We start from the raw sequence: 12,427 nt of genomic DNA, 5'->3' as shown, positions 1-12,427 counted from the left end.
TACCACAATAGATTGGTTCAGATGAAACACTGAAACCACCTTAGGGAGAAAATGAGGACGAGTCCTCAATTCCGCCCTGTCTGAATGGAAGATCAGATAAGGGCTTTTACAGGATAAAGCCCGCCAATTCTGACACGTGCCTGGCCGAGGCCAGGGCCAACAACATGACCACTTTCCATGTGAGATATTTTAACTCCACAAATTCAAGTGGTTCAAACCAATGTGACTTTAGGAACCCCAAAACTACATTGAGATCCCAAGGTGCCACTGGAGGCACAAAAGGAGGCTGTACATGCAGTACCCCTTTTTACAGACGTCTGAACTTCAGGTAGTGAAGCTAGTTCTTTCTGGAAGAAAATTGACAGGGCCGAAATTTGAACCTTAATGGACCCCAATTTTAGGCCCATAGACATTCCTGTTTACAGGAAATGCAGGAATCGACCTAGTTGAAATTCCTCCATCGGGGCCTTACTGGCCTCGCACCACGCAACATATTTTCGCCAAATGCGGTGATAATGTTTTGCGGTTACATCCTTCCTGGCTTGACCAGGGTAGGGATGACTTCATCCGGAATGCCTTTTTCCTTCAGGATCCGGCGTTCAACCGCCCTGCCGTCAAACGCAGCCGCGGTAATTCTTGGAATAGACAGGGTCCTTGCTGGAGCAGGTCCCTTCTTAGAGGTAGAGGCCACGGGTCCTCCGTGGGCATCTCTTGAAGTTCCGGGTACCAAGTCCTTCTTGGCCAATCCGGAGCCACGAGTATAGTTCTTACTCCCCTCCTTCTTATAATTCTCATACTTTTGGTATGAGAGGAAGAGGAGGGAACACATACACTGACTGGTACACCCACGGTGTTACCAGAGCGTCCACAGCTATTGCCTGAGGGTCCCTTGACCTGGCGCAATATCTGTCCAATTTTTTGTTTAGGCGGGATGCCATCATGTCCACCTTTGGTTTTTCCCAATGGTTTACAATCATGTGGAAGACTTCTGGGTGAAGTCCCCACTTTCCCGGTTGGAGGTCGTGCCTGCTGAGGAAGTCTGCTTCCCAGTTGTCCACTCCCGGAATGAACACTGCTGACAGTGCTATCACATGATTTTCCGCCCAGCGAAAAATCCTTGCAGCTTCTGCCATTGCCCTCCTGCTTCTTGTGCCGCCCTGTCTGTTTACGTGGGCGACTGCCGTGATGTTGTCCGACCGGATCAGCACCGGCTGACCTTGAAGCAGAGGTCTTGCTTGGCTTAGGGCATTGTAAATGGCCCTTAGCTCCAAAATATTTATGTGAAGTGATGTCTCCAGGCTAGACCACAAGCCCTGGAAATTTCTTCCCTGTGTGACTGCTCCCCAGCCTCGCAGGCTGGCATCCGTGGTCACCAGGACCCAGTCCTGAATGCCGAATCTGCGGCCCTCTAGAAGATGAGCACTCTGCAACCACCACAGGAGAGACATCCTTGTCTTTGGTGACAGGGTTATCCGCTGATGCATCTGAAGATGCGATCCGGACTCTTGCGTGGAATCTGCCGAATGGAATTGCTTCGTAGGAAGCCACCATTTTTCCCAGGACCCTTGTGCACTGATGCACTGACACGTGGCCTGGATTTAGGAGGTTTCTGACTAGTTCGGATAACTCCCTGGCTTTCTCCTCCGGGAGAAAACACCTTTTTCTGGACTGTGTCCAGGATCATCCCTAGGAATAGAAGGCGTGTCGTCGGGATCAGCTGCGATTTTGGAATATTGAGAATCCAACCGTGCTGCCGCAGCACTATCTGAGATAGTGCTACCCCGACTTCCAACTGTTCCCTGGATCTTGCCCTTATCAGGAGATCGTCCAAGTAAGGGATAACTAAAACTCCCTTCTTTCGAAGGAGTATCATCATTTCGGCCATTACCTTGGTAAAGACCCGGGGTGCCGTGGACAATCCAAACGGCAGCGTCTGAAACTGATAGTGACAGTTCTGTACCACAAACCTGAGGTACCCTTGGAGAAGGGTAAATTGGGACATGTAGGTAAGCATCTTTGATGTCCAGAGAGACCATATAGTCCCCTTCTTCCAGGTTTGCAATCACTGCTCTGAGTGACTCAATCTTGAATTTGAACCTTTGTATGTAAGTGTTCAAGGATTTTAGATGTAAAATTGGTCTCACCGAGCCGTCCGGCTTCGGTACCACAAATAGTGTGGAATAGTACCCCTTTCCCTGTTGCAGGAGGGGTACCTTGATTATCACCTGCTGGGAATACAGCCTGTGAATGGCTTGCAATACTGTCTCCCTGTCTGAGGGAGACGTCGGTAAAGCAGACTTTATGAAACGGCGAGGGGGAGACGTCTCGAATTTCTTGAGACGGGCCCCCACCGTGCCTGAGACCGTTTGTAAAGCCCCAGCGTCATGCTGAGGACTTCGTCTTCTTAGGTTGAGAAGCTACCTGGGGTAAAAATGTGGATTTTCCAGCCGTTGCCGTGGCCACCAGGTCTGTTAGACCTACCCCAAATAACTCCTCCCTTTTATAAGGCGATACTTCCATATGCCTTATGGAATCAGCATCACCTGACCACTGTCTTGTCCATAACCCTCTTCTGGCAGAAATGGACAGCGCACTTACTCTTGATGCCAGTCGGCAAATATCCCTCTGTGCATCACGCATATATAGAAATGCATCTTTTAAATGCTCTATAGTTAGTAATATACTGTCCCTATCTAGGGTATCAATATTGTCAGTCAGGGAATCCGACCAAGCCACCCCAGCACTGCACATTCAGGCTGAGGCGATTGCTGGTCGCAGTATCACACCCGTGTGAGTGTATATACATTTTAGGATATTTTACTGCTTTCTGTCAGCAGGTTCTTTAAGGGCGGCCGTATCCGGGGACGGTAGTGCCACCTGTTTAGACAAGCGTGTGAGCGCTTTATTCACCCTAAGGGGTGTTTCCCAACGTGCCCTATCCTCTGGCGGGAAGGGGTATGATGCTAATAACTTTTTAGGAATTAACAGTTTTTATCGGGGGAAACCCACGCATCATCACACACTTCATTTAATTCCTCAGATGCAGGAAAAACTACAGGCAGTTTTTTCTCACCCAACATAATACCCTTTTTAGTGGTAGTGGTATTATCAGAAATGTGTAAAAACATTTTCCATAGCCTCAATCATGTAACGTGTGGCCCTACTGGAAGTCACATTCGTCTCTTAATCGTCGACACTGGAGTCAGTATCCGTGTCGGCGTCTGTATCTGCCATCTGCGGTAACGGGCGTTTTAGAGCCCCAGATGGCTTTTGAGACACCTGGACAGGCACAGGCTGAGTCGCCGGCTGTCTCATGTCATCAATCTTTTGTAAAGAGCTGACACTGTCACATAATTCCTTCCATAAGCTCATCCACTCAGGTGTCGACTCCCTAGGGGGTGACATCTCTGTTACAGGCAATTGCTCCGCCTCCACCTCATTTTCCTCCTCATACATGTTGACACAACGTACCGACACACAGCACACACACAGGGAATGCTCTGATAGAGGACAGGACCCCACTAGCCCTTTGGGGAGACAGAGGGAGAGTATGCCAGCACACACCAGAGCGCTATATATATATACAGGGATAACCTTATATAAGTGTTTTTCCCCTTATAGCTGCTGTATTGTTATACTGCGCCTAATTAGTGCCCCCCTCTCTTTTTTAACCCCTTTCTGTAGTGTAGTAACTGCAGGGGAGAGCTAGGGAGCTTCCCTCCAACGGAGCTGTGAGAGAAAATGGCGCCAGTGTGCTGAGGAGATAGGCTCCGCCCCCTTCTCGGCGGCCTTTTCTCCCGTTTTTGTGTGGAATCTGGCAGGGGTTAAAATTCATCCATATAGCCCTGGGGGCTATATGTGATGTATTATCGCCAGCCAAGGTGTTTTTATTGCTGCTCAGGGCGCCCCCCCCCTAGCGCCCTGCACCCTCAGTGACCGAAGTGTGAAGTGTGCTGAGGAGCAATGGCGCACAGCTGCAGTGCTGTGCGCTACCTTGGTGAAGACAGGATGTCTTCTGCCGCCGATTTTTCCGGACCTCTTCTTGCTTCTGGCTCTGTAAGGGGGCCGGCGGCGCGGCTCTGGGACCGAGCTCCGAGGCTGGGCCTGTGTTCGGTCCCTCTGGAGCTAATGGTGTCCAGTAGCCTAAGAAGCCCAATCCACTCTGCACGCAGGTGAGTTCGCTTCTTCTCCCCTTAGTCTCTCGATGCAGTGAGCCCGTTGCCAGCAGGTCTCACTGAAAATAAAAAACCTAAAACTAAACTTTCACTAAGAAGCTCAGGAGAGCCCCTAGTGTGCACCCTTCTCGGCCGGGCACAAAAATCTAACTGAGGCTTGGAGGAGGGTCATAGGGGGAGGAGCCAGTGCACACCCGGTAGTCCTAAAGCTTTACTTTTGTGCCCAGTCTCCTGCGGAGCCGCTACTCCCCATGGTCCTTTATATAGGTTACGGTCTGTGTGTACGCTCGCTGTGTGTATTCCGTACACCCAGTGCAGCGTGTGTACGCAACTTGCGTACCACGTGTGAGGTCTTTGTACGCAAATAGCGTACGAAGTGCGTAGCACGTGCACGTGGTTTAGCGGCCATTACGGCTACACGGTATTAGTAAATAGCTTATGTTAAAAGGTAAATAATTAGCTTTATCAATTGAGGGCTCGTCGGTCCACCTCATATCCGCAGTCAAGCGAAAACAGGCAGACTTTATCGATCAGCAAAGGGCGGAAAGGTATCCCCTGTATCCGTGTTTGTGGTTGGGGATACAGTAGTGCTGATCGGATGAGCGTCTGCTTCTCTTGGTTTGTAGGGATGCTGGTGGAATCCGGTTCCAGAAGGTAAGAACGTTAAGCTATTGTCTTTTTAAATCTGGTTTTAATTTCTATTTGGTGCCAACTGCACACGCAACACATGTACTCTGCATATCTGACCATATCGTTGCGGAACGGGGTTCGAATGAGTCATATCGTGTTTGATTCAGATTGGATCGCTTGTCTGTTTAAATAGGTTTAAAAGTATTTTTAATCGCTCTGCATAGCTTGATAGTTTTATTTTTAACCCAGGCCTAAAATAACTTCAGGGGCTTGGATGGTGATTTTTTTTGTGACAATAGAAGCCGCATGGTCTGCCCTCCATTTTGTGTAACCCTCATGGATGTGGAAGGGGGAGGAGCAGCGGCCATTTTGGGAAGGTCAAAAATGTTTTGTTTTTTTCTGAATGGCTGATTTTCAGTTGACTCAAGAATAATCAGCCGTCCCTCGTCAAAAAGAAATCACCATTTGAGTTACCAATGCATTTATTTAATCCATATCATAATCAATTATAAATAGTTTAGATAGGGTTTAATGTAAGTTAATAGTAAAATGAATATTTGATTTAAGAACGATACACAGATAAAACAAAGTTTTGGTTTTTTTTTTGGTTTCTTTACCTCCAAGCTTCTAGGATTCTCTGCTGGTTGTAGGATAACCATTGAAATGCAAATTAACCTGTGTAATTGTTTTTTTCCCCAGCAGTGAAGAGACTCACCCTCACACACAGTCAAGGGCACATTCATATGCAAATTAGAGAAGTGAATGGGTCTCATAGATGTAATAGTGATTAGTACATAGATGTAATACTATATATGTGTGCTTACATCAATGTTATTAGATTAATTTAGAATTGTATTGTATCTGTGTATTTTCACCTATCTACCTTCCTGTTTGCCATTTGCATTGATAACGTACTGAGGAAATTTGGTGCTATTTAGTTGATATTATAAAGAGTAATATTTAAAGGGAGTAATTATAAGAGGCACGCACACAGCATAGCGGATACTGTGTGGTGTTCGATAAGCGATTATAGCTAAATATCGTTTATATTTATAGAAGTGTGTTATTTGCGTTACTGTGAGCGTATCTGGCCTTTTGCATACGTGTCTCGGGCAACGTGCGAGATTACGTACGCAAAAGCCTACACACGTGGCGTATATTATGCAACGCAGTGTGCAGATGCGCCCACTAAACACAAATCACACGATAGTATTGTTTTAGTAAGGCGACACGGAAGCCACAAAGATAATAGCACACATTTGTTCAGTTTCCAAAATTTAGTTTAAATACCTTACTTTACTGTAATACCTCTGGGGAGAGCTATCAGATTACGGGAAATGATTATTTTTTTTCTGATCAGAAAACTATAGAATGATAGTGTGGGCTGAAAACGGTATGAGTGTATTGAACTCCTCTTGGTAGTCTTGGTGGTCTTGGTGAGGTCTTGGTGAAATCTTGGTGAAGTCTTGGTGAAACTTGGTGAATCACGGTCTAGGTGAATACGTGATGAGCACGATCTAGGTGAAAACGTGCGACGGAGTGTGATAAAGTTTTCGTGGTATTACGCTCCGGCTGTTGTGGAGCACAGTAGGAAGACTCCAGTGATCCTACCATTTATAGATAACAAGTATCTATAAGTGGTACGATTGGACCGCACGGTTGTATGTGTGACCAATAACGCAACGTGATATGAGGTCGTATATTTAAATTGCCCTCATGCGTGTTGTAGGGAGCACATGCAAGCGTGATTTGTGTAAAATATAAAGGTAAGGAATTTTCGCTGGTAGGGCCTGCAACGATTACGTGGGTCTGCTAAAAGGGGCGGATCCGTTGTACTCGGAGCACAAGAAGCTGGTGGAAGAGCTTGGAAAACTCCCACCGTAGACTACTGTGTTTGGTGCATTTTAGGAAGTTTTTCTGTGTTAAAAAGGTCCACAATAAAAGCCAAGTGCACAACACAGGGACGTTTAGCAGTCAGGGTTCAGACTGAAGAGGCTTGCAGACCCCGAGGGTCTGCTCGGTTAGTAATGTGGGGGAAGTATGGTCCCCCCACTGAGACCTTTTGTGATGAATGGACACGAATGACTGTGGGGGATATAGCACCATTTCCTGGGATAGGTAGTTTTGACTCAGAGGTATTGCATAATTTAAGGAGAAGGATCTGTCTCATAAAATCCGGGAAGCAACGGATTAGACATTATGATTGTTTACAGATAAGGCAACAGGAAGGTGAGATACAAAGGTAAGTAGCTTACACAGCTGGTTCTCACCTTAGCAGGAAACACATGGCAACTAGAGAAGCAATGGCTACAGAGAATGACATACGGGGATATGATGATAATTGTGCACTTAGTAACTGTATTAATGATAAGAATAATTGTAATAAATGTAAAAATGATAGAAGGAAAACTGATAAACGTACAAATTCTAACCCGTGCAAGTTGCACTCCATGTTAAACTTCCCTCAGGATTACAAGCAAGAAAGTGAGCCCAGGAGGATGTCGGCACCTCTTCCAGCAGCCATCATACGAGACACCCAGGTGGGCACGGCCCAATCGGTAAAGGCAGTAGTCAAGCCCCCTAACGGAGGGTCAGGTGTGGTCGTGTCCACAGGTAAGTATGGTATTGTATATCATGCACGGGCAATTGCACCTCACATTGTAGAGTCAACACAAGATGGTGTGGTTGAGCTGAATCCTGTCAGGGTGATCACAGTCCCCAATGGGAGGACTGACGCTCAGGGAGTCACTCCCGTCAGAGACATTGCTATGCATTGTCCCTGGTCCCGGATGGAATTGAGGACAATTATGTCTGAATTTCCTGATCCCAGGAGAGATCTAGCCGCATGTCAGAGGTTTATTAAAGAATTAAGTAACACCGCAGAACCCACAAACAAAGATTGGCGAACAGTGCTACGAGTATGTTTACCTTCCAACATTGATCCTGCAAAATTCATCACTGATTGTAGATTAGACGCAGACGTACCCCTCACTGAGGAATACACCCAGGAGAATGTACGACAAATCAATCTGCAATTAGGAGTATATTTCCCAACTATTGTCGAGTGGAACAAAATTTTCTCCATTAGACAAAAAGAATGTGAAATGGCAGCGGAATATTTCCATCGAGCACTGCAGGAAATATCTAGATACACTGGGATCACGGACATTGAGGATAATGTACATCATAGGGAGGTAGCTGTGTCCGTATTAATGGACGGCTTAAAAGACACTAAGAATCAGGGTACAAACCTCTCTACCTCACTGGAGAGGTATCTCGGTGGCTGCATTAAGAGAGTCCGCTATCGAGCATGACCGTAATATCCAAAGAACCAGGGAAGCACAGGGAGAGCGGTTGATGGTGATGAGCATCCAAGCACTAGAGGAGGCATCAAATCGACCAAAACCCCAGGCCACTGGCACATGGAGGTAGCCAAGGGTTTGTTATCTTTGTAAAAGAGAAGGGCATTATGCCAGCAACTGTAACAGCCCACATAAAGTCAGACCTCCTAGACAAGAACACGAGCAAAGTTATGACACACAAAATTGTAATCAGGGATCATATAGGAAGAATTTTGGGCCGCACCTGTAATTTGCAGCCAGTAAAGCTAATCAGTAGCCTTGATAGTAAGCCTGAGGTTACAGTTAATGAAATTGGGAGGTCATTTCCTTGTAAGACACAGGGACGGCCGGGTAAACTTTGTAATTTATCTTTAAATGTTTTCTTCTCATCTGTAACTTTCACCAGCAGAACTCAAACGTCACATGGCTACTTGGTCTTTTCAGAGGTCTACCTAACCCCAGTATGTCTTACCAACATCGTTGTGTTTGGCCAGACATAAAGGGTGGAGAGGGGAAATACTGGTGGGGGGAGATTATGCAGAGATACTGGTGGACATGTTGATGTGACAGCCTGTTGATGAAAATCTGATAATGTTTTTCCTTTTCAAATTGTTCTCTCTCTTTTTTGTTCTTTCATGTTTTACGGATGGTATGTCACACATCAGTTAGACAAATGGTAATGCAAGATTTTTGCTCCTTACAGAAAGATCGCTGATTTGGAAAGAATATTGTATCACCGGAGTGTTCGTTTTGGGAAGACTGAGAGACAGCACCTTTGAGATGACAACTGAGCAAGAACAACAACAAGACCAGAGGACAAATCATCGTAACAAGTTTTTTTTTCCCCTTCAATTATTTTCTGTACCCCCATTACAACTATCTCTTTCTCCTCCTGCAAGATGGACTCGCCCCAAGAGACTGCAGTCCGTGTTTTCCTGTTGACCCTGTTGTTGACCAGAGCAGTCTGTTTCGGTGAGAGTACCAGTGAGGTCGAGAAAGGATCTGGAATGAGATCTGATGATCAGGATGGAGGCGTAGAGTTCCAAGAGCAACACAATCACCGAGCAAAGGCGAGTATCAAAAAACGATCTGGTAGCCATGTTATCAATAGACATTGTGAAGGATTGTTAGCTGAAGAGAATTTTATCTGTAGGAATTGTGACAACATAGTTGAGGACGGTTGCATCAAGGAATGTCAGTCCCGTTTTAATATCAATATGGACCGGCATCCATTGAGTGACTATCACTCATTGGTGGGTAAAGTGTTAAATCAGACAGACTGTTGGGTGTGCTCACAAGTACCTCAAGGTCATAGTAAGTCAGGACTAGTGCCATATCCTTTAACGGTAGATGAGGTACTTGAGTTAAGGGGTGGGAGACCGGTGGACAAGAGATTTAATGTTTCTAGTCCTCCTAGTTTAAAGCTCCACCAATACCATGTAGATAGGTCCCTAATGTGTTTTAACATTTCCAATCCCCGAAAGCCGGGAAATTGGGAAGTGTCATGGAACAACCAAACCATGACATTCTCACACAGAGCCGACAGAATGCCCCTAGACTCAGAACTTATACGCCAAATAGCCAACAGTGGAAAATATTTCCAGTATAGGTACACCCTAGGAAGTAGGATCATGCGAGTTGGAGAAGTATCACCAGGATACTGTGCACATGTCATACAGCCTGATACGTGTACTAGACAGATGAGAGAGTTAGGGATAGGACTGTTTTCATGGAAGGTTTGTAAATGGTTATGTCATATTCTGTCCCATATGTTCTCCCCGATGACGCATATTTTCATATGTGGGAGAAAGGCGTATAGGTTCCTTGCCCCAAACTCAGAGGGATTGTGTTACATTGGAAAAGTGTTGCCGGAAGTGAATTTATGACCCAACGATTGAGACGATGTTGTGATAAGATATGATTCCAAGGACCGTTTCTTTCACCCGTTTCTCCTTTGATTTTCTCCGAGGTACCAAGAGATCCGCCTGGAAGAAGAATTTGATGACCGTTTGTACAAGACCAATGATGAACTGTGTCACAAACACCTGATGAGCTTTTTAGAGACTGTAATTCTTTTTATGGACACTTGAAGAAGCTTTTTGTTTGCCAATAAACCTCAAAGCTACAGTAAAGACCCGACGATCCCAACAAGACATCAGACAAGACATCAACAAGACCCCAATCGGCGACTGTATACTAAATCTCACATAGTTATATGACTGCATTTATAACGCTCGTTTCTTATCTTCATCTCTACAACCTCCAGGTAGTATCCCACATAGTCGACAGGTGATTTTCACATATTAGCATCCACATACTCTCCCCCTCCATGTATCATCAACTAATGTGCACCCCATTTGTTGTAACCAAAAGCCGGAAAGAGCTCGGTAGAGTTTGACAGCCCATCCACAGACCCTTAATACGGGATAAGAAGGATTCAAATGTATACTTCGCAATACCTCGAAGCTTGATTTAGAACACGTATGGCACGATGATACATGACCCCTCAGACATGGATTTCATACACACATGCTTTTATTATCTCACTAGGTCATATCTTTCCCACCTTCTCCTCTCCTCCCTCTACCCAATCATAAAAAGGTATTTACAGGATGACATATTTTTCTGTTTGAATTGTTTAGGAAGTGGCAGTTATTGGTGACTGCCAAAGGGTGGACTGTCAAAGTCGAAAAATATCGTGCTTCACATTGCCATATACTAACCCCATGCACATGCCCGCTGCTCGTGCATTTAGTCTGCTGTACGTGCACATGTCCGCAAATTGCGTACGCTCGCTCCGGCGATTACGCGCGATATATGCGTATTTACGGTAGAGTTTATGAGCTTGTAGCGGGCGACTCGTTTATAGCATAGTTAACCTTTATAGTGTGTTTTGTAGATATTAATCCCCTTAATAATGTCTGCAAGTATGTTTAGTGTAAATGGTTTGTGGACATGGGGATTCCTCTTTGCATGATATGAAGGGTCAGACAAAGGTTGAATGGTGGTGTCTAGTGTCTAACTAAAGAGTATTTTATTAGAAACATTTCGGTGTTGGTTAGGAAGAGATCGGTCGCTCCAGCGTATAGTTATATGTAAAAGTAGTTTATGGACTTTAAATGTATTTGCTGTTTTATTACACATGAGGTGGGAGTCCTGAGGATGCCTCCCACCTGAGCAGTTGGATAGAGACACATCCCCCCGTACGAACCCACCTATGACCTTTTGTTATAATGCAGAGACAAATTCCTATGTCCAATGAACAATGAGATTATAGGACCTTTGTAGTGTACAGTATGCTGTGTATAAAAAGACCCCCATAGCCAGACCAGCTCTCACTTCTCTCCACAAGGTTTTCCCCGTGATGACTGAGAGCTGGTTTCCAGATAGCGCATGCGATTCATTCCCAAGTGTGTAAGTTTTCTCTGTGGCCATTTTGTTACTCTGTATGTATGCAATTGTTCTCCTTTAGCTAACCTATAAGTGTTTGCCATTTATTCCCTTTCTGTTTATTTGTATTTGCAATCGTTCGCTATTGTGTATATTTCTATTTAGTTAGTCTGTTTAGTTATTAATGTTAGGTTTGTAGTGTATAAGCTGTAATCTGTATTCTTTTCCCTTTTACTTACTAAAAATCATCTGGTAAGGTGTTGGAACCTTAACAAGTGTTTGTGTGATTCACCATATAAGTGCTAAGGGTTTCAGAGCATCTCAATTGCTCAAACAGCTTGCATACTCACAAAGGTTCAGTGTTACACCATTATAGTACCACGGTATTAAGGTTTACAGTGTAAGCATATTCTGTGTTTAAAGTTTATATAGGTTACTGTCTGTGTGTACGCTCGCTGTGTGTATTCCGTACACCCAGCGCAGCGTGTGTACGTAACTTGCGTACCACGTGTGAGGTCTTTGTACGCAAATAGCGTACGAAGTGCGTAGCACGTGCACGTGGTTTAGCGGCCATTACGGCTACACGGTATTAGTAAATAGCTTATGTTAAAAGGTAAATAATTAGCTTTATCACTTCATATAGACGAACAGGCATGCAAGGAGAGAATCACATTCCAAACAGCCTATATAACATGGCGCTCCACTGTATTCAATACTGTGGCACGAGATAAAGGGATCTTTGTGCAATTTTAGCAAAGCTTAGTAAAGATACATTTGTATTTCAGCCAATGTAAATTTTCTAACAGTAGGGAATTATGATGTAACACATCCAACCTGGTAAGGAAATGGAATCCTTTCTATATGCTCTCCCATAATTGTGAATATTCCCAA

The 12,427-nt window shown here is 44.9% G+C and overlaps 1 protein-coding gene across 2 annotated transcripts in view; it reads right to left on the bottom strand.

Annotated features, from left to right (window-relative positions):
• ATP10A (ATPase phospholipid transporting 10A (putative)) overlaps positions 1-12,427 on the bottom strand; it is a 483,218-nt gene that overhangs the window by 132,635 nt on the left and 338,156 nt on the right. The window lies entirely within an intron of this gene.

The sequence above is a fragment of the Pseudophryne corroboree genome, chromosome 2 (genome assembly GCF_028390025.1).
Source record: "Pseudophryne corroboree isolate aPseCor3 chromosome 2, aPseCor3.hap2, whole genome shotgun sequence".
In the NCBI taxonomy this organism is placed as follows: Eukaryota; Metazoa; Chordata; class Amphibia; order Anura; family Myobatrachidae; genus Pseudophryne; species Pseudophryne corroboree.
The sequence above is the reverse complement of the archived record's forward strand: the minus strand, read 5'-3'. Positions and strand labels throughout refer to the sequence as shown.